Source organism: Equus przewalskii, chromosome 11 (assembly GCF_037783145.1).
Source record: "Equus przewalskii isolate Varuska chromosome 11, EquPr2, whole genome shotgun sequence".
Classification (NCBI taxonomy): domain Eukaryota; kingdom Metazoa; phylum Chordata; class Mammalia; order Perissodactyla; family Equidae; genus Equus; species Equus przewalskii.
The window spans coordinates 25648641-25667584 of NC_091841.1; the positions used below are offsets into that span (position 1 = coordinate 25648641).

The window sequence follows — 18944 nt, forward strand, 5'->3', positions numbered from 1 at the left end:
TGTCTGAGGCACGGCGATGGGTGGGTGGCCACGTGATGTGGGACGAGCACTGGACTTCGAGTCCAAGTGGGGGCTTGTGACCGGCCCCACCCAAGAGATGCAAACTGGCCTGGCAAAGCAGGGGTCTTTGAGCTCCTGCTGGGCGTGGAGAGGGCAGGGGGCTTGTCCTGGCTTTGGTGGCGTGGTTCCCGGGCCAGAGCACCCACCCTGGGGGCTGTGGGGCGCCTGGTCTGAAGCCCGCCATCCGAGTCTGCTTGCCGGCCCCCACACAGGGCCCCCATGTGCCCGCGCCATGCTCCGCTGGCTCCAGACTCCGCTGGGCCTATGACCTTGGGGTGGAATGCAGACCACACCCCTGAAGCCAGTCACTGCCACATCCTCTGTTCCCTGACGGTGGCCCAAGAGGCCAGGGGCTGGGGGCCCTGGGGCCTCGCCCTCCACCTCCACACATCCTGCCGGCCCTGCCCCGCCCCCACGTTGCTGCTCATGCAGTGCCCCCACCTTCACCCCTGCCCACCCCACCCCTTCTCAGGCCCAGGAACCTCCTGTGGGACCCAGCCCCCCGACCCCAGCACTTGTCCGCACAGGCAGGGTGGACCCGCTCCCCAGTTTGTGCCCAGCTCCTGGCCCAGGTCAGGGGCTGGCATGTGGGCACCGCCCGGTGCAAGGGAGAGGCCAGACCCCGAGTGCTTGGCCGCTGTCACTACAGGTCGGAGGAGGCCCCGGGGAAGGCGGAGCTGGCCGGCCTTTTCTTCACCCTCCACGCGAAACATTTTAATTGGGTGCCAACCGTCTGCCAGGTGCCACCAAGCGTACAGAGATGAGCAAGACACAGCCCCTGGGCCTCGGGAGCTCCCAGCCTGGAGGAGCGGGAGGGAGCAGGTGAAGGCCATGGTGTGGGAGGGACAAGAGCCAGTGCAGCCTGCAGACTGGGAGGGCTTCACAGAGGAGGTGGCATGTGTCTGAGGCTGGAGGGAGGGCCGCACAGCTTCAGAGAGACAAGGAAAGAGTGCAGGGAGGGGCCCCTTGGGCAGGGGCACAGAAGCCCCTCAGTGAGGCTGAGGTTCCCAGGATGCAGTGAGGAGCCACTGGATGGGGGGCGGGGGGATGCTGGGCAAGGACAAGGTCGTCTGTGCCTGACTCTCCACGGGCGGGCGGGCGGCAGAATCAAAGGGGACCGAATGGAGTGGGAGCAGGGCGGCTGGACATGGGGCTTGGACCACAAATGGGGAGGAGGGGGTCGGTGGGGGGAGAGCAGAGGCTCCGGGGCACGCAGTCCCCTCTCCCTCTTCTGGTTGTCGCCTCCACCCCGCCCCTGCTGGGCAGACATAGACCTAACCCTAACGCTAACCCTAACTGCCCCCACCCAGGCCCAGGAGGGGCACAGTAGCATGTGCTTGGGGGCCATAATTCTTTTAGGGACCCACGAAAATGTAATTTCTTTTAAAATCAGAAGAAAAATGAACTTTTAGGTTGAGGAAAATGTTTTAATACACAATGTTAATATATCTGTCTTTATGCCAAGAAAATCATCAAATCTAACCTTTCCTATTTTATTACGGAGGAAGGGCCCGCGACGGCAGAGGGCCTGGGCCTGGGCCGGGTCAGCTCCGGACTCACGTGGGCCCATTTGATCCTCACCCCGTGCGGACGGCGCTCTGACGAACCCACTTCACAGGTGACAGGCTGAGGCCTGGAGACGACCTCCTCACAGAGCAGATTTGAGCATCTCCTGTTTATCCCCAGCTTCCCAACTGAATTGTCCCGAAGCCCCTCTTTGCTCGCAGGATCAAGAACCAGCCCCAGCAAACTCCAGGACAATGGGCCCCGCTGACATCACCCCGTCACTTCCCCTCTCCTCTGTCTCTCCCTCGCCATGCTCCAGGTCCTCAAACTTGCCCCATTTCCTCCGGCCCCAGGGCCTTTGCACGGGCTGTTACCTCTGCCTGGAAGAGACCACACCACTGGCGAGCACACCCAGCTACCTACCCGGGGCTAGAGCTGGTCCCTGGTTATGCCCTTCCGTGGGGCCATGAATCACGGCTTCCAGCATCCTCACCTTCCAGTAAGCGCCCATCTTGCTGCCCCGCCCCAGCCCCGTGCGTCCCCAGCATCCAGCACGGAGCCCACCACACCAGGTGCCCACTAACGATTACTGAACGGACCCACCGGGTCACTCAGCCGGGCTGCCCGGGGTCGGAAGCCCAGGCTGTCACCATGGGCCTTGAAGAAAAAAAGCCCACCCCCGGGGGGTGCCCTCTGAGGCAGGACCTGGGGTGGGGCTGTGCAGGCGACAGAGCGGGTCCAAGGGCAGCGGCAGGAGGCGGGGGAGGAGCTGACAGGGACTCAATCTTCCAGCCCAGGGGGGGAGCGAGGGGGGAGGTGAGGGGTGCCCGCAGGGGCCGGGCCGGCCGAGAGGAAACGCAGTGACCGAGGAAAGTGCTGAGCAGGGTACCGGGCCAGGGGAGGGCGGGCGAGCGGGCACAGCGGTGACCTTGAGGCGGCACGGCTCCTCTGGGCTCCCGGAGGCCACTGCCGCCACGGGCCCCTGCACACTGCTCCACACGCGGCGTCAGACGCCCTCGGAGCTGGGGGCTGCTCCCCCAAACCACCCAGCCCCCGGCGGGCCCGCTCCCCTCCACCCTCCCTCGCCAGGCCAGAGCTCAGCTGCCTGTCTTTTGGCAAATAGGCGTCCAGCCCCTAGGAGGTGCCAGGCTCTGAGACACAGATGGGCAAGGCCCTGCTGGCACGCAGTCGAGAATCAACAGAACAAGAATCAACTTGAACTAGAATTGCTGTGAGCACCAGAGGTTGTGAAGGAAATAAAAGGGAGGAGAGAGTGGCAGGCGGGCCGCCGAGGGCCGATCTAGAAGGAGTGTGCGGGGACCTGCTGAAGAGAGGGAGCCATCTGTGAGGGGCACAGCCCCTGCAGGGAACAGCCTGTGCAAAGGCCCTGGGGTAGGAGCCAGCCTAGTGGGTTTGAGGCACAGTGAGGAGGCCGCTGTGGCTGAAGCAGAGTGAGTGGCAGAGAGAAACAGGAGAGAAGGTCGGGGGGCAGTGGGGGCAGCAGCCGCCCACCCCAGGCAGGAGGGGGACCTGCTGGCTACTGCATTGTCCAGGTGCCCTTCCCAGACCTCCATCAGGGAGTGGGAGCCCCTTAGGAACTCCCACGATACCAGTGTCCCCCATTGCAGCTGCCCCATTCCTGGCCTGCCTCCCCACTGGCCGAGCCCCCACTGCTCCTAGCACTCCAGAGTCTGGTACCCGCGAGGTGATGGTTGACTGACCGACTGCTGGACCAATTGGCGGCCCCAGCCCCACTGGGCGGGGGTCGGGGGAGGAACAGGGTGGGGGGTTCCGGGGGTGGGTTTTTCCTGGGAATTCAAGGCCAGTTGCCTCCCCCGCTCCTGCAGGCCGGGTGGGTCTCTGTGTAACTTGAGGGCGAGTCGTTTAAAACACGTTTTAGATTAGAAACACCCCACAGAAGGAATAAAATGTGAAATGTGCTGAATTTTTGAAGATAAAACAAGAGACTTCAAAGGCATCGCAAGCTGTGAGAGCAGTGGCCGTGTTTGACAAGCTCTGTCCCCTCAGGCCAAGGTCACCCTCCCCTGGGTGAGGCCGTCTGGTGGAAAGCGAGAGCCCTACTGGCCGCTCCCCAGCTGCGGGGGTGGTGGGGCGGGGGGGGGGCTCATACGGGAGGGGTCACCTTGATCACCGCCTGCAGGCTCCCACACGGGACCCCAGGGATCACCTGCATGCGTGTGTAGATGGGTCCACACATCCCTTCCCCCCTACTTACAGATGGGGAAACTGAGGCCCAGAGAAGCGAAATGGCTGGTTCAAGGCCACAGCCCTTAGCAGGGAGAGCTTTGCAGGGCCTGGTCCCGAAACCCCCCCTGTGCTCTTGGCGTTGCTCCACCTCCTGGGACCTCGGTCTCTTCATCTGTGGGGTGGGGCGGTCAGTTAACTGAGGCCCTTGCCGGGCATCGAGCACCAAGTTACAGCCTCGTGGAGCCTCACGGCGGCCGTGGCGCAGGAGCTGTGGTCCCTGGGCCCAGAGGGTCCCCGGCTCTCCCGGGTCAGCTGGGAGGAAGGCTGAGACAAGCCCCTGCCAGGCTGGATGAACACCCATGACCACAGCCGCTCCTGCTTCCCGAGGTTTGTCCACCAGCCTCCCAGGGAGACCCACGGGGACCTCACGGGATGTGCACCTCCGTTTGACAGATGGGGAAACTGAGGCTTGCGGAGTTAGCGGGGTGGAGACAGGATTGGAATCCCATCGGTCTGACTCTGGAGCCTGGACCACTGAGCATCCTGCTCAGCCAGATTCGGCTTGTTTGCCTCCAGGACTGAGCCCCTCACTCCATCTTCTCCAAGCGGAGCCCAGGATTCTCCTAGTCTGTCAGGAGTGGTACCCAGCTGGGCCCCCTCTAGGGTCTCCCCCTTGGCCTCCGCCTTCCCATGGGCCCTGTGCTCAGTGCCCCTTCCTCTGCCCGCCTCTGACAGGCTCCCTCACTCTGGCCCCACTCCTCCCAGCTCCCCACTGCCCACACATCCACCCCGCTCTGCACCCCGCCCCGTCTGCCCCGTGTGGGGGGCCCTCAGGCCTCTCCCCACAGCAGCCGACCAGTCAGCCATTCAAGCTCCAAGCAAGCGACGTGGCTGTGGTCCCGCCGGCCCGGGCCTCTCCTTCGTGCCCTCCTGCTCTGCCCCTGGGGACCCAGCCTCCTGGCCGGCAGCTCCCAAGCTGGACCCCAAACCCTTGGGCCCCAATGCCCCTCAACACCCACTCTCCGAGCCGTCCCCCGCCACCTTCTGCGTATTGGCGTTTGTTATGCAAGCAATTCACGTTCCTTGCCCCAAATTGGATAAAATACGTAAACAAAAACCAAGAAACGTGAGTCACCCACTAGCGCATCACGCAGATTCCACGAGCCCCAGCTCACATTTTCCTGTAGGACCTTTCAGACTTTCAACAGAAACGAAAAATAGTTAAGAACTCAGTTATCGAGCAAATTCTCTGTGCCAGGCATCGGGCCAAGTGTTTCTAGTGGTCCTTTCGTTTCGCCCTTCCCTCCCCCCGCCCCCCCGAGAGCCCAAGGAGAGGACACGATTTTACCCACTCCTCCAGGTGAGGAAATAGAGGGTCAGAGAGGTTGAGGGACTTGCCCAAGGTCACACAGCTGGGAAGTGGGGGAGCCGGGGTGTGCACCACACAGTCTGATTTCCAGGGGACTGCTGTGCGCTGCAGGGCTGTGGGACCCTGGTGGCGGCTGCTTGGGCCTCCCCTCCCCCTGGAGTCACAGGGCGGGAGCTCAGTGGCCCACCATTAGCATAACCACGAGCATCTCTGAAACCCAATTACCAGGAGATGACTTGAGCCCCAGCCAGCCGGGCGCAGTCTCCATCCACGCAGGATGAGGGGCTGGGGCCCAAGAGAGCCCTGGCGGGTGGGAGAGGGACAGAGGGGAAACTGTCCTGGGGGGAGGGGCCTGGAGAAGCCCCGGCGGGAGGCCATGGACCCCTCCTCCACTGCTCGGGGTCCGTGTGGGTCCCAAAGGCAGCCTTGACCCCTCTGCTCAGCCCCAGCGGGACAGGCCCAACTCCTTCCAAGGAAGGACCCCAGGTTCCTTTCTGCCCCAGCTTGCTGTGTGACCCCAGGCAGCCCCTTGCCCTCTCTGAGCTTCAGTTTTCTTTCTGAAAGGAGAAAACCAGGGGCTTTATTTGAGCAGGAAACAAACTATGGGTTTGGAGGAGGAAAGAACGCTGGGTCTGCACAGCCACGCAGGCCTGGGCTGCGTTTCTTTCTTCCCCACAAGGTCCAGCCGCCAGCTCCTCCCACCGACGCCCCCGCCCCTCCCCCTCCACTCCATCCTCTCCAGCACCCGGGATCCTCGGCTGCTGATTCCATACGTGTAAAAGCAGGCATATACGTGCACACACACACGCGCGCACACACACACACACACACACACTCATATCCATGGCCCCTTGACCCGCCACTCAGCCCAACAAATACAACAGACAGAAGCATGGGGTCCTCTCCTCCCCCACAGAGGGACCCACCACCCTGAATTCGGCCTGTATCGTCTTGGGGATTTTACCATCGATGCCCCCAACGACCTAGTACCCAGCTCTGCGTGCCTGAGTCTGCCATGGAGTGGATCCTGGGACCGGCTGCTACCGTTCACAGCTACCCGTGGGAGACGCAGCCAGCCGGGCCCGTTCTGCTCCCGTCGGTGTGTTTTCCCTGCTGTGTAATATTCCAGGCTGGGGGGGTGCTGTCCCCACTCACCTGCCCATCCTCCCACTCACTGACCAGCAGTCAAGCGAGCCCGTTTTGTCGCTCGCAAACACAGCTGAGGTGGCATCTTGCACACCCCCCGGGCGTGCACGTGCCAGAATTTCTCTCCGGTTTGTGCCTGGGAGCAGGACCGTGGGCCACGGTATACGAGCATCTTTAACTTTACTAGTTGTTGCCAAATTGCTCTCCAAAGTGGTTGTTCAGATCATCGTTTTAAAATATAAATTAGATCCTATCACTTCTCTGCTTAAAACTCTCAAATGGCTTCCTATTACACTTAGACGAAAATCCACATTCCAGGCCGTGAAGGCATGGCTGCTCCCACACTCCGCTTCCCCGATTTCTTGGCCTCTTTTCTTTTCCTTGAATAGGGCTGGCTTTTTCATGCCCCAGGGCCTTTGCACATATGGCTCCCTCTGCCCAGCACACTTTTCTAGTTTTTTTGCAAACTGGCTCCTTCTCCTCCTTCAGGTCTCAATGAAAATGTCACCTCCTCCGAGAGGCCCCCCTGCACCCCAACCACCCAGCTAAAGTGCCTCCTGCCCTGTTCCTCTGATAGCTCTGTTTATTTCCTTCGGAGCCCACACCCTGGTGCTATAATGATCTCGTCCTCAAATTTGTTTGCTGGTTTACTGCCAGCATGGCAGCTGTGGGAGAGGACCCAGTCCGCTTTGGTCACTTCCGTACCCCAGAGGCCAGCACGGGCCCAGCACCGAAGAGCTATTCTTAGTGCCATTCATTCATTCATTCACTCAACAGAGGTTGCTTCACCCCCCCCTGGCTGAAATGTCCAGAGGGGATCTGCAGAGGACAGTGTGGCCGAGATGAGGGCAGAGGGGCAGCCTTCTGCCACGGCAGTGGGGAGCCATGGCAGGTGCTGGAGTGGGGGAGCGCAGGGTTGGGCTTGCACTTTAGAAAAGCCCTCCTCAGAGCTGAAGGGGTGGACCTGGAGCCAGGGGCTGGGGAGATGGTGGTGGCCAAGGACGGGTTGACAGAAGGCCAAGAGGAGAGGCGAGGCTGAACCCACAGGGACCAATTAGAGGACTGCGGGTGACAGGACGGACCAGGCACGGCATCCGCTTCTGAATGTGGCTCAGTGTGGTGAGTGGAGGGAGCACTTTGTGTGTGAGTAAAATGTGCAGGACGCTGGGAGGGAGCGCCCCGTGGCTTCAGAGCAGGTGGCAGAAATCAGAGGCTCCTCCGTGGACCCCCGCGAGGCAGGCTTGACCTAGTCCAGCCCCTCTGTGCAGGGCACAGAAGGGAAACTGAGGCCCTGAAGGGAAGGCACTGGAAGAAGCCCATGGTGTCGAGTCCCCATCTCGCTGCCTTTGGAACATGAGGTCCTGCATTGCGGCCGAACAGACAGACAGTCCCTTCTTCTCAGTAAGGACAGAAGAAGGGTGGCAACCACTTGCTGTCCAGGGAATTTAAGTCAGACACCACGAAGGACTTGCTCAGAAACTGCCCACTGGACACAGCCTTGTCAGGCCCGTCTCCTCCGGGCAGCCCGTGACCAATGGCTCCTGAGCCCGTCTGGGACTCTGGGGACACAAGGCTGGGGAGGTGGCCAGTTCAAGTTCACTCAGCTAGGAGGGGGCAGTTTCTTCTGGCTCTGAAACTAGTGCTCCTTCATCAGGGGGGCCAGGTGGGGTGGGGGTGAGGAGTCCCGGGTGCTGGGGCTGTGCTGAGGGTCGTGGAGCCCAGGGCGCCCCTGCTCTGAGGCCTCGGGGTGGCCCTCTTACCCTCTCCCAGGCCATGTCCTATGGGGACAAGATAGGACCCCAGCCTGGTCCCTGCTCTGGCTGCTCAGGGTCCCCCTGGCCTGGGTGCCCCACTTCGCTGTCCTCATGCCCTCCCAGCTGGGGCTCCACTCTGAGGAGGGCGGGAGGAGGAGGTGGAGGAAGGAGGAGGGAAGAGACAGGAGGAGGAGGAGGCAATGGGAGCAGCCATTGGTATGCGAGGCCACATCTCGGCCCCTCCAAGGCCCAGCCTTGCTGCTCAGCTCTTTAAGAATCCCTCCTCGGCAGCGAGAGCGTGCTGGTTGCTGGGCAACCCCACCCCCCCTCCACCGCCAGTGCCCTCCCCATCTTCCCATCTTCCCCCTCCCCTGGCTCTGGCTCCTCCCAGGCGGGGTCTCAGCAGTGCACTTAGCTGCGAACCCACCAGGCGTGGCTGCACCTGTGGCTGGCAGGTGAGGGGCCTTGAGGGACCCCACTCACCCAGCGCTGCACCACAGCTCTGCGCCACCAGGACTCGGGGAGGGGGACCCCAGGCTCAGGACACCCCATCCGCAGACTCCCACTGCCCCCCCACACTATCTCCAGTGGCTTCAGCTGCCTGAGTCCCCAAGGAGGTGGCCTGCGTGGGCATCAGGCCTCAGGAGCCCTGGGGGTGGGGGAGACCGAGGGGGTAGACTCGGACTGGGTGGGTGGGAGAGGGAGGAGGCCAGGAGGACAGAGTTCTGAGCCCCTGAAAAGGAGGTCTGCAGGGCTCAGAAGAGGCACAGTGGCGGGGGTGGGGACATCACTGGAGGCTGGGACCCTAGCTGGGGTCTCTGAGTCTCTCATCTCAAAACCTGGACGTCTCCCGCCCGCCATCCTCGGCCCTGCCCTCCCCTCTCCCTCCTCGGACAGTCATGGGGACCCTGCTCTCTGGCTCCCCAATATCTTGGGGCTGTGCCCTCTCTTTGCACTTCTCACCTCACCTCTGCTTCCCTTCTCCACCACCCCCTGCCTGGAGCTGCTCACCATGCACCCCTCGGTGCGTTGGCATGTGTCGGTCCCTCCAGTGAGACTGTCCTTCTAGACACAGGTCACGTGTCCCCTCCTGAACTTGGGATGTGTGTAACAGGTGAATGATAGCCAGAGTCAAAAAATGCCTCAATCACCATGAAAAGCGTCACCTCTGCTGGGAATAAGGCCGGGGAGGGAGTCGGGGAGGGAGGGAACCAGTGATAGGCAGCCTGGGTCTGGAGGAGATGGGGGTGTGGAGGGTGGTGACGTCATTTGTGGGGAGAAGAGAAGGCTCCCAAGGGATAGGAGGGCCCATCAGGGAGCAGTCTGGGCAGCAGCCTCGGTCCTGCCAGGGCCGTGGAAGGCAGCTGGCACGGAGCCCTCGTCCCCAGGGGACCACCCTCCCGCCTGTGTCCAGGCCGGGTTCCAACTCTCTGGTGTCTTTCTTCCACCCACCCAGGGGCTTGGAATGACAGCTGTCACTTGTGATCTCCCTACTTCACCTCCCCATCACCCCCCAGACCTCCTCTGGCACCCTACCCTGCCACTCCCCAGTAGCTGGAAGTGTGTCTGGCCCCCCTGGAGCCCCTGGAATCATTATCTTGGGCAGGTCCCAGTTTTGGAGGTCACGGTTGGCCTTGGGCACTCCGTCCCTGAGGCCTTGCAAGGCTATTTCAGCCTGACGCTAATTAACGTCATCGTCATCATATCCATTCACTCATTGAGCACCGCCCAACGGCTCTCCCCACACGCCGGGACCTGTCGCAAGTGCTGGGGACGTGCAGGGACCATGGCAGACCCTCAAGGTGGTCCCAGTCTGCTGGGAGGGACGGACGCTAACAAAACACACAGCACGGAACATGGTCTCCGTGGATCCCAAGTCTCGCCACTATTTTCTGTACCACCGAGGAAGACGCCGCGCCACCAGCTGCGCCCCGATTTTCAGAGATGTGAACGCGTCATCCAGTAGATGCCCAATGCAGTGGCACAAGTCACACACCATCACAGACGGAGCTAAGTGCCACCGAGGGAAAGCCGAGGGAGCAGAGAGAGCGGGTGACCTCGTTAGGACAGGTGGGGTCAGGGGAGGCCTCTTGGAGGACAAGATGGTCAAGCCCCGGACGGAGAGGTAAGTAGGAGTTGACTCGTCCAGAAAGGAGGGACAGCGCAGGGAAGGGGGACGCCTGTTTCAGTGCTGGGGCAGCAGGGTGCCCAGAGGCAGGCGCCGGAGCAGGCCGAGTGGGTGTGCTCCCTCACTGGCCAGCAGCTTTCTCCAGCCAGCTGCCTGGGGACCCTTCCTGGGTGCTCGGGAGACGCTGGCTTTGTCCCTGCCGTGTGCGCTCCCAAAGCACCCGCTCTGCGACTTCCTCCTGGGCTGGAGGCCTTGCTCCCTTACTCCCCCTGAAATTCAGCGCTGGGACCCACCCCTGCCGTTCCTGTACCCTGATCCTGCGAAGCCCCAACCCTCCGTGATGTGCAGGCGGGAAGCTTTATGCACGGTGGCGGGAGGGGGAGCGTGGTGGCACTGAGACTGGGATCACAGAAGCTGCTGGGACCTTCTGGGGGGGGGCTGGTGTGCTCACTCAGATGTGTGCAGCCAGCCTGCACACAGGCCACACGCCCACGACTCATGGACACATCACAGGGGGCAAGGGACATCGCCGGGGGGCCATGTCTGGGAACCAGACGGGCCAGGGGTTCAGTGACAGTGACCTCTGGGAGCTTTCTCTCAGGTGCCTCCAGACCCAGGGGACCCTGGGGATCTGGGAGGGCAGTGAGATCCAAGACCGAGACCCCAGAGACGGGGCAGGAAGTCCACTAGGAGGCTCTCTGGCTCCAGGTGGGGGGCTGGAGCCCCACCCCCCCCACCAGGAGACGACGCCCACGCTGGGGTCTGTTGGGGAGGCTGTGCTGACTGTCAGGGGCTGGCTGATCCCAGGGTCGCACTCTCTGAACATCTGCTCTGGGCCCCTTTGTTGGTGCTGGCCGCTGACCACTGCCCACGAGGGCTCCACTCCTGGACGCCCAGCACAGAGCCTGGGCCTCAGGGGTCCCTGGGGATGCCCATGGACCATCCCGCCCCACCCTTGAGTCAGGCCACCCCTTCCATTGCCCCCAGCCCAGGACAGGCCCAAGCAGAGCCAAGGGGGGACAACCTTGGTTGACAACAGTATAATATTGGTATGTGGTGGTGTCACAGCACTTCACAGTATACAAAGCACTTTCCTCTCAGGACCTCGTCAGACTGTCACACAAGCCCCAGGAGGTATGTGACGGCCCCATTAAGATAAGAAAGTTGAGCAGCATCGACAGACGCTGGGCTGGTGCCCGGGGTCACCAGTGGGGAAGTGGTCAGGTGGCCAAAAAAATCCACATCTGGGGACTCCTGAGAGGGTAGGGATGGTGGGGGAGGCAGGGGTGCTGCGGGCAGGGCCAGGGTGACCTTGGCTGCCCAGTGGCTGGTCCTCCATATCTGGCTGCCAGACGCTGCCCGTGTTACCGCCGCCCTGGGAGCAGGGGAGCTGGGGCCGGGGAGCCCAGGGTTGAAGCCACAAATTGTGCCTGGGTGACTTCCGCTTCCTCGTGCTGAGAACGTTTCTGTGAGTGCCCAGCTCGAAGACCAGCTCAGTCCTCCTGGGCCAGGGCCCCTCTGTCTTCATCACGCGCCCTTATGGAGCCCCACAGCACACAGGAGTTCAGCAAGTGTTTGTTGAATGAACAAGCGATCTTTGTGAATCTCATAGCTGACAGTGCCCCTGCTGAACTTACTCTCCCTCTCTGGTACCCTACTCCTTTTAAGATACAGTCCGGACTCCCCAGGTTTGTTAAAGGCCCTGGATACCTGGTCTGGCTGACATCAGTCACCTCATCTCCCACCATGGCCAGAGACTCCTATCCCCCAGCTCCAGCCAAGAATTCCTGACCACAAACCTCTGGCTCTTTCACACCGTGAACAAGCCGGGACCAGCTTCTGGTGTCTGCCCAGAACATTCCTCCCGACCCTCCGAGACCCAGCGCAGGGGCCACCTCCCCAGGAAGCTGGCGCAGACGACGTGGCCCCTGTGTCCTGGGGTCACATGGTCATGACGTCTGTCTCAGCAGGATGCCGCCGAGCCATAACCACATAGGTGCCCACCCCCTGCTGGATTTCCAGCTTTGTGCGGGAGGGGAGGGCAGCCCAGCCAGGCCCGATTCACTTTTGGTCTCCGGTGCCCCAGAGCGCCCGGCACACAGAGAACCGCCATAAACATTCCCTGAACTGCGTGCGGCCCCAGGCGCGGCTGAGCGAGCCACGGTCCATCAGCTCGATGGAATATCATGCAGCCATTAAAACCACCATCATGAAGATGGTATTTTGCTATCTAAGGCCGACATGGCGCATAGAGCTATATCCACACCATCCATCCCACTCCAGGCACCGAGAGCCTGCTCTGCGCCAGCCCTGGTCTGGGATGCGAAGGGGTCCCTCCTCCCAGGGCTTCAGTCTAGAAGAGAAAGAAGATGCGCACAGAATTCCTGAGCAACACGCTCAGTGCGACAGAGGGTGACGGAGCCCCAGGGCCCCCACGTCCATCTGGGGGTCTGGGAGGCGGAACAGAAACCGTGGCTCTGTGAGAATTACGGCCGCTGGTGCATGGACAAGCCTGGAAGGGAGCGGAGGCACAGAGGCTGTTGATGCCACAGGGCGGTGGCATTGTGGGTGATTTTTCTCTTTATTGTTGGTATAATGCTGTTTGGGCGATAAATAAAAACTGGGAGGAAAAAATAGCTGTTTGGTGAATTGAGTAGAAAGCAGGGGTGGGGGGAGCAAGAAAGGGAGTGAAGGGAAGGGAAAAGGGAAGGGAGGGGTGAGGCGGGAGAGGCAGGAAGGCAAAGGCAGGGGCATGCACAGCCTCAGGCGAGGCCTCAGTCTGCTCATGGCTGGGGGCAAGAGAGATGGGAGAGAGCAGGAGGTGGGGGACAGAGGGTCCAGTATCCCTCACAGCAACCTTCCCCCAGGGAGAATCTGGGAGGGCCTCCCAGAGAAGGGGTGGCCTGGCCAGGCCTTGAAGGGCAGCAAAGAGCAGCGTAACCTAGACCGATGCACCGGCCTGGAGTTGGGACAGTGGGCGGGAGGTGTGGGGCTGGGCTGGGGGGAGGGGTCCCAGCCGGATTGTGGGGAGTCTGGGCATGGATCTGGGAGCAGTGGGGCCTGGGGAGGTTCTAGGCAGAGGTGGGAACTCACTGGGAGCAGCCTCCAGGGAAAAGAAGGCAGGACACGACGGATGAGCTTGGTGACAAGGTCTGACCAGGGTGAGGCTGGGCGACAGAGAGCTCCTAGGACCCCAGAGAACGCCAAGAGCACGGGGACTTTCCAGATTAAGAGGAGAGAGGTCTGGTCCCCCAACCCAGACCCCACACAGCTGCTGCAGGCATTCCCGGAGTCCGGAGTTGTAATGTGCACCCCGCAGGCCCTCACTCCTTCCCATTCAAGGTCTCTGTCAACCGTCTAGTTAACCCTGGGAGGTAGGTAGTTAATGCTCCCATTTCACAGCACAGGACACTGAGGCTCTGAGAGGTTAAGTAACTCGCTGCTCAAGGTCACAGGGGCTGGAGGGGGTGGGGCGTGGCGGCTGGGATCTGACCCGGGCCCGTGGTGGAGCATCGCGCAGGTGAGGGGACCGCGTGGGGAAGGGGCGCCCGGCAGGAGGAAGGGTTACCTTGACAAGCAGAGTAGGCGCTGGGTATCTGTTTGTGAATGAATGCACGGGTGGACGCACGAATGAATGAATGGATGGTTGGAAGGATAGATGAATGAGTGGGTGCGGAGAGGAGCCGTGTAAGGGGAGGCGGCGCGCGAGCGAGAACCCCTTTCCTCCTCCCCCGCCCCCGCGCTGGAGGCTGTTGGGAACCTCCCTCCTCGCCCCCGCGGGGGGGGCCGGCTCCCCAATCTGCCCCCACCCCCCAGCCATTTTAGCTGAGGGCAAAGGGAGGGGGACGCGGAGGCCGTTTCTCCCGGGCTGGGCCCGAGTCCCCGCGCGGCGGCGCAGCCTCCCGCGCCGGGTCCCGCCGGCCAGTGCGCAGCGCGGCGCCCCCGCCCCCGTCGCCTCCTCCCCGCCCGCCGCCTCCCCCTCTCCTCCCCTCCCTCCCGCTCCGCGCTTGCACGCACGGCCCCCGCCGCCGCCGCCGCTGCCGCGAGGGAGAGGCGGCCGCACAGCCTGGCTCCCCGCGTCCTGCTCGCCGCCGCCGCCGCTCGCGCAAGCACCGCCGCCGGCCCTCGCCCCGCCGAGCGCACCCACCCGGCCACACGCACCCCGGCTGCCGGGCGCACCCCTGCGCACGCCCCCCGCGGCTCCGCCGGGCGCCCGAGCCGGGCAGATGCGCCGCCGCGCGCCCCCCGCCCCGGGCCCGCCGCCGCGTTCCGCCGCGCGCCTGGGGCTCCTCTCCCGGGCCCCCGTGGGCGCCCTCCGGCTCCGGTTCCCGCCCGCTCCTTGGAATAACCCCTGAGGCTCCAGCCGTCGCCGCAAAGTTTCCCGAGGAGACCCGCCTCCTCGGCCGCTGCGCAGGTAAGGAAGGATGCACCGGGCGGGGGTCGGGGTCCGCGCGTGCGGGACGGGGCGCCGGGGCCAGCGGGGCAGGGCCGGGGTGCACGGAGACGCCGCGGGATCCGGCTGCCCGGCTTTGCCCGGGCGCCGCGGGAGCCGCGCAGCCTTTGGGATTTGGGGTGGGGGGCCCCGAGTCGACAGCCGAGCGTCGGCGGCGCTGGCCCCGCCGCGGGGAGGCGCGGGGTGCGCGGCCGGCGGCTCCACTCTCCCGAGCCGAGGCTGGAAAGGGCGGGGGCTCGGCCGGAGCCCCAGCCCGAGCCCTCGCTGCGCCCCCAGGGAGGCGGCCCGGCCCGCGGGGGGCTCCAGGCTGGGCTGGCCAGCTCCAGCTCAGGCCCCGTACCCGGGAACCGGACGGCTAGGGGCGCGCGGCGAGAGGCAGCGGGCCGGCTCGGGCGCCGCGCTCTGTCCCCGCTCGCTGCGTGAGTCACGCTTGGAGCGAGGTTTTATTTTTAAAACGACTTCAAGGGGGACATAAGCAACCTCCGACTTCCCTCCCCGCGCGCGCTGTGGACTGTCAGCTCCGTGCGGAGCAGTGCACCTGGCGCTGGAACCGTGAGATGCCGGCTGGAGGCCGGGGGCCGCGGGGTGCCCCCCACTCCCCCCAGCCGGAGGCCAGGCGCACGCCCCTCCTCGCGGGGACTGGAGGCCCAGGGGCGGAAGGCTGGGGAGTGTTGTTGCCCTGCTGGGGGGAACGCGATGGATCAGAGCTCTCGGAGGAGGAGAAAGTTGTGGAGCAGCGACATCAGGGAGCTGCCCCAGGCTTCCGGGTGCCCCTGAGGGCTGCGGGGCTCTCTGGGGTGTGAGGTTTTAAGAGAATACAGCTCAGCTGGGGTGTGCCAGGCCCCTGGGGCCCAAGCCAGAGCCCTGTTGTGAATAAATAAAGCCTAGGCTGGGGGCAGAGGTGGGGGGCAGCTGGGTCCTGCCCTGCTCCACCCTGGCGCCCCCATGGGCAACCTCAAGGAGGACAGAGACCAGCCCCTCCTGTCCCCCTGCCCAGGTGGCTTAGGAATTGGGGAGGAGGCTGCCTGTGTCAGGGCACAGAGCCACGCAGGATGCAGGATACCGCTGGTAGAGGGACGTGGGAAGGGGCATGCCCCTCTCTGCCCAGCAGCCGAGGGGAAGGCGGCCACGCTCAGGGGTTCCAGGCTCGGGTTTCTGGAGTGACAGCCAACTGCATCTCTTCCTGCCAGCCCCAGGAGGAGAGGCACAACATCACCTGTCAGCTGGTGCCGACTCCGTGGGCGATCGTTCAGGGCTTCCTCAGAGATTTAAAATGGAAACGGCCTGAGCTGCTGGGGCTGGCCTGGAGGGGATGCTGTCCAGCCAGGTGGGCAGCGAGGGGCCCTGGGAGGTCTGAGTGGCAGGAAGAGCCGAGGGGCTGTCACAACCTCGTTGAAGGGGCTGCCACGGGGAGGTCTGAGGGCAGGAGAGCCGAGGGCAGACAGGGGTGTGTGTGTGGGGGGGCTACGTGCACCCCTGGCCCCATGATCTAACGCAGTCACAGATGGACGCTGCTCCCTAGCATGTTTGCCCTGGCACGCCCCTGGCTGTGCAGCCTGCAGCGCGCACCCCTGGACCCGTCTGTGTGCCACGTTCTACCACTTACTGGGTACAACTCCCTCTGCCTCTCTGAGCCTCAGTTTCCCTTGGTGGAATGGAGTTGGCTGTACCCAGCTCCTGAGGCTGAGCTTGGGGGGGACAAGACTGCATTATAAAATGGGATGAGGTAGACAGATGTCCTGCTCCTGGGCCGAAGAGGTCCCCGAGGCCTGAGGGCACCTGCAGAAGCCTTGGAGGGTTGGAGGTCAGATTCCCTCCAGCCAGGGGGCTGTTGGTGGACTTCAGCCTCATGTGGACCCTCAGCAGCAGGGCCCTCCTTTGTGTCCCCCTCACACCTCCTCTGAGGCCTCCCATCGCAAGCCCCTGGGAGGTCCACCCGGCTCGTTTCCAAGGAGGAGGTCGGGAGGGAGGCTGCCTCCCCATCACGTCGCCGCCAGGGCTCTGCGGGGAGGGCGTTAGCCCGCAAGACCCAGCTCTGTGCAGACTGAGGTCTGGTGGCTGAGCCTGTGTCGCCTACTGGGTGACCCCAGGCCGGCAGCCTCTGGGGAGCCCGCTTCCTTGCCTGCCCAGGGGGATACAGTGGCTGTCCCACCCTGTGAGAATGGGAGGGCATCCTGAGTGTGGGAGAGCTGGGAAGAGCAGTGCACGAAAGATGGGCAGGTGGTGTCTGTGCTCGCTTCCAAGTTAGCTGAGAGATGGACTGGAGCTCCAGGTGGACCTGAAACGGCGGGCGTCGAGGGACAGAGAGGCAGGCCTGGGACCAGCTGCCTGCCCGCAGAGGCCCAGTGCAGTGACAGTCGTCAAGAAGCGGCTGCTCTGGTGCAGGGCAGGGTGAGGCCCCTGGGGCACCCTCAGCCAAGTCAGGTGGGACAGAGGCGGCGGGCAGAGGCAGGGGGGTGGCAAGCTCGGTGCTGGGTGGGGCGTGCTTGGCAGGCTCTGGGCCTCTGGGAACAGCTTGCCCCGAGCCAGGGGAAGGGGCAGATGGCACAGGGGTGGCCGTGAACAGGTGAAGTCCCTGCGCTGCAGTGTGGATGGCCCCCCGTGTGTCCTCAGGGAGCTGGGGCCTTGCTGGTAGCCACCTCCCCTGCCAGCCAGGCTGTCTGGGGCTGTGTGAGGGTCTGGCTGGGCCAACTCTCTGCCCCAGGGTCCTAGGGACTTGTGATTCCTGGGAGGGTGGCTCTTCCCGGCCTGCTGACCTCGAGCAAGTGTCTGGATCTTGTTGGGCCTCAACATCCTCATCTGTAAAGTGGGGGAAGAGCTGTACCCACCTTGGGGTACCCGCTATGAGATGATCCATAGGAAGCTTCTAGCACAGAGTTTTTGCCCAGTGATGTGGGGCCCCCCTTGGTCCCCACCCCTGGTTCACACTGGGCTGAGGGCTTCTAGCTTCTTCACACCTTGGAGTAGCAGGAAGGACTGACCTGGCCCCGACCCTAGCCACCAAAGCCCAGTGACATCTCACCCACCTACTGGCCACGGGTGTCAGCTCCAAAGCCTGGCCCTAAGTGACAGTGGGAATGTCCAGGACCAACAGGGATGAGGCTGAGGGGTTTTGCCTTGGGGCCTCATAGGATGGAGTGTGTGGGCTGTGAGCAAGTGTGGGGACAAGGAGGGGTGTGGGCGTGGCTGGAGGTCCTAAATGCCTGCAGTGGGGGTGGGGTGGGCTGGGGTGGGGGGTGGGGCTGCCCCAGGGGCTCACCCTCAGGAGAGGCCACCAGGGCTCTGGAAGGGTGGGGCTGGCGCAGGACTCAGGCCTGCTTACTGTCCTTGATGCACAGCCCTCTGTGTGGGTTTGGGGGGCCCCTCCCCGGAACCTGGGTCCTCCTGGAGACAAGTTCTTGCCTTCTCCGGCTTGTGCCAGGGCAGGAGCCTGCTGCATTCTGTCCTCTGCCTCCGGGCAGTCACCCTGAGAAGGCTGGGGTGGGGGGGAGCGGACGGGATGCCCGGAAGAGACAGGGGGAAGGACAGTGTGACCCCAGGTTGCCCGTGCTGCCCCCCTCCCCCCCCGAGAGCTGGCCTGGCATTTCCTAGCAGCAGCTGGCGTGGAGGAGGTTCCACGGCGGGCCGTGTTCCTGCAGGCCTGTGTTTGCCTGAGCACCGGCGGATGCCTGTTTACGCTGCCCACGGCCCCCAGAGCCCAGCCACTCCCCGGGGTCAGCGGCTCGGTGGATGATGTCAGCAAGGGGGGTCCACCACGTGCGGTGGAGGTTGTTTGCTGGATTCGCTGCCGACCTGGGTTTTGAAACTCTGACTGTGGGCTGGCGTGTGCTGCCTCCCACTCCAGTGATGGGGGTGCGGGGGGGATGGGGGTCAGCCTTAGGCATTGCTACGGCGGGGGTCGGGGGGGATGGTCCCAAGGCACCCTGCCCAGCACCCCTGGCTCCCTTCCTCCTTCCTTCCTTTCCCTCTAATTCATTCATTCATTCATTCATTCATGCATGCATGTGATACATGCTGAGCGCCAGTTATGGGCCAGGCACGGTGCTGGGCTCTGGGAAAAAACGGGTAAATGAAAGCAGCTGTAAGTGTTGTCCTCAGGGAGCCACAGTTGGTATAGGGTCAGACAGCAGTCAGATACTTCCCCTCCCACCAGGGCCTTGGGCTCTGAAGGCGGGAAGGCAGCCCTGTGAGGTTGGGCGACAGAGGAGCCTATGGGGCTGGGGGATGGGGACGGGGGTCCTTGAGACAAAACATGAAGCGGGGACAGGAGTTGGCGAGGAGAAGGGACAGGAACGAGGGGCCGGGTGGGCGGAACCAACA

General features: G+C 63.4%; 2 protein-coding genes across 3 annotated transcripts in view; one reads left to right on the plus strand and one right to left on the minus strand.

Moving 5' to 3' along the window:
- Nucleotides 1-18944, minus strand: part of MACROD1 (mono-ADP ribosylhydrolase 1) — a 146204-nt gene that overhangs the window by 17233 nt on the left and 110027 nt on the right. The window lies entirely within an intron of this gene.
- Nucleotides 14370-18944, plus strand: part of FLRT1 (fibronectin leucine rich transmembrane protein 1) — a 76110-nt gene continuing 71535 nt past the window's right edge. The window contains exon 1 of the mRNA XM_070565251.1: nucleotides 14370-14585. The gene's annotated coding sequence lies outside the window, so the exon portion shown is untranslated. The remainder of the gene's footprint in view (nucleotides 14586-18944) is intronic.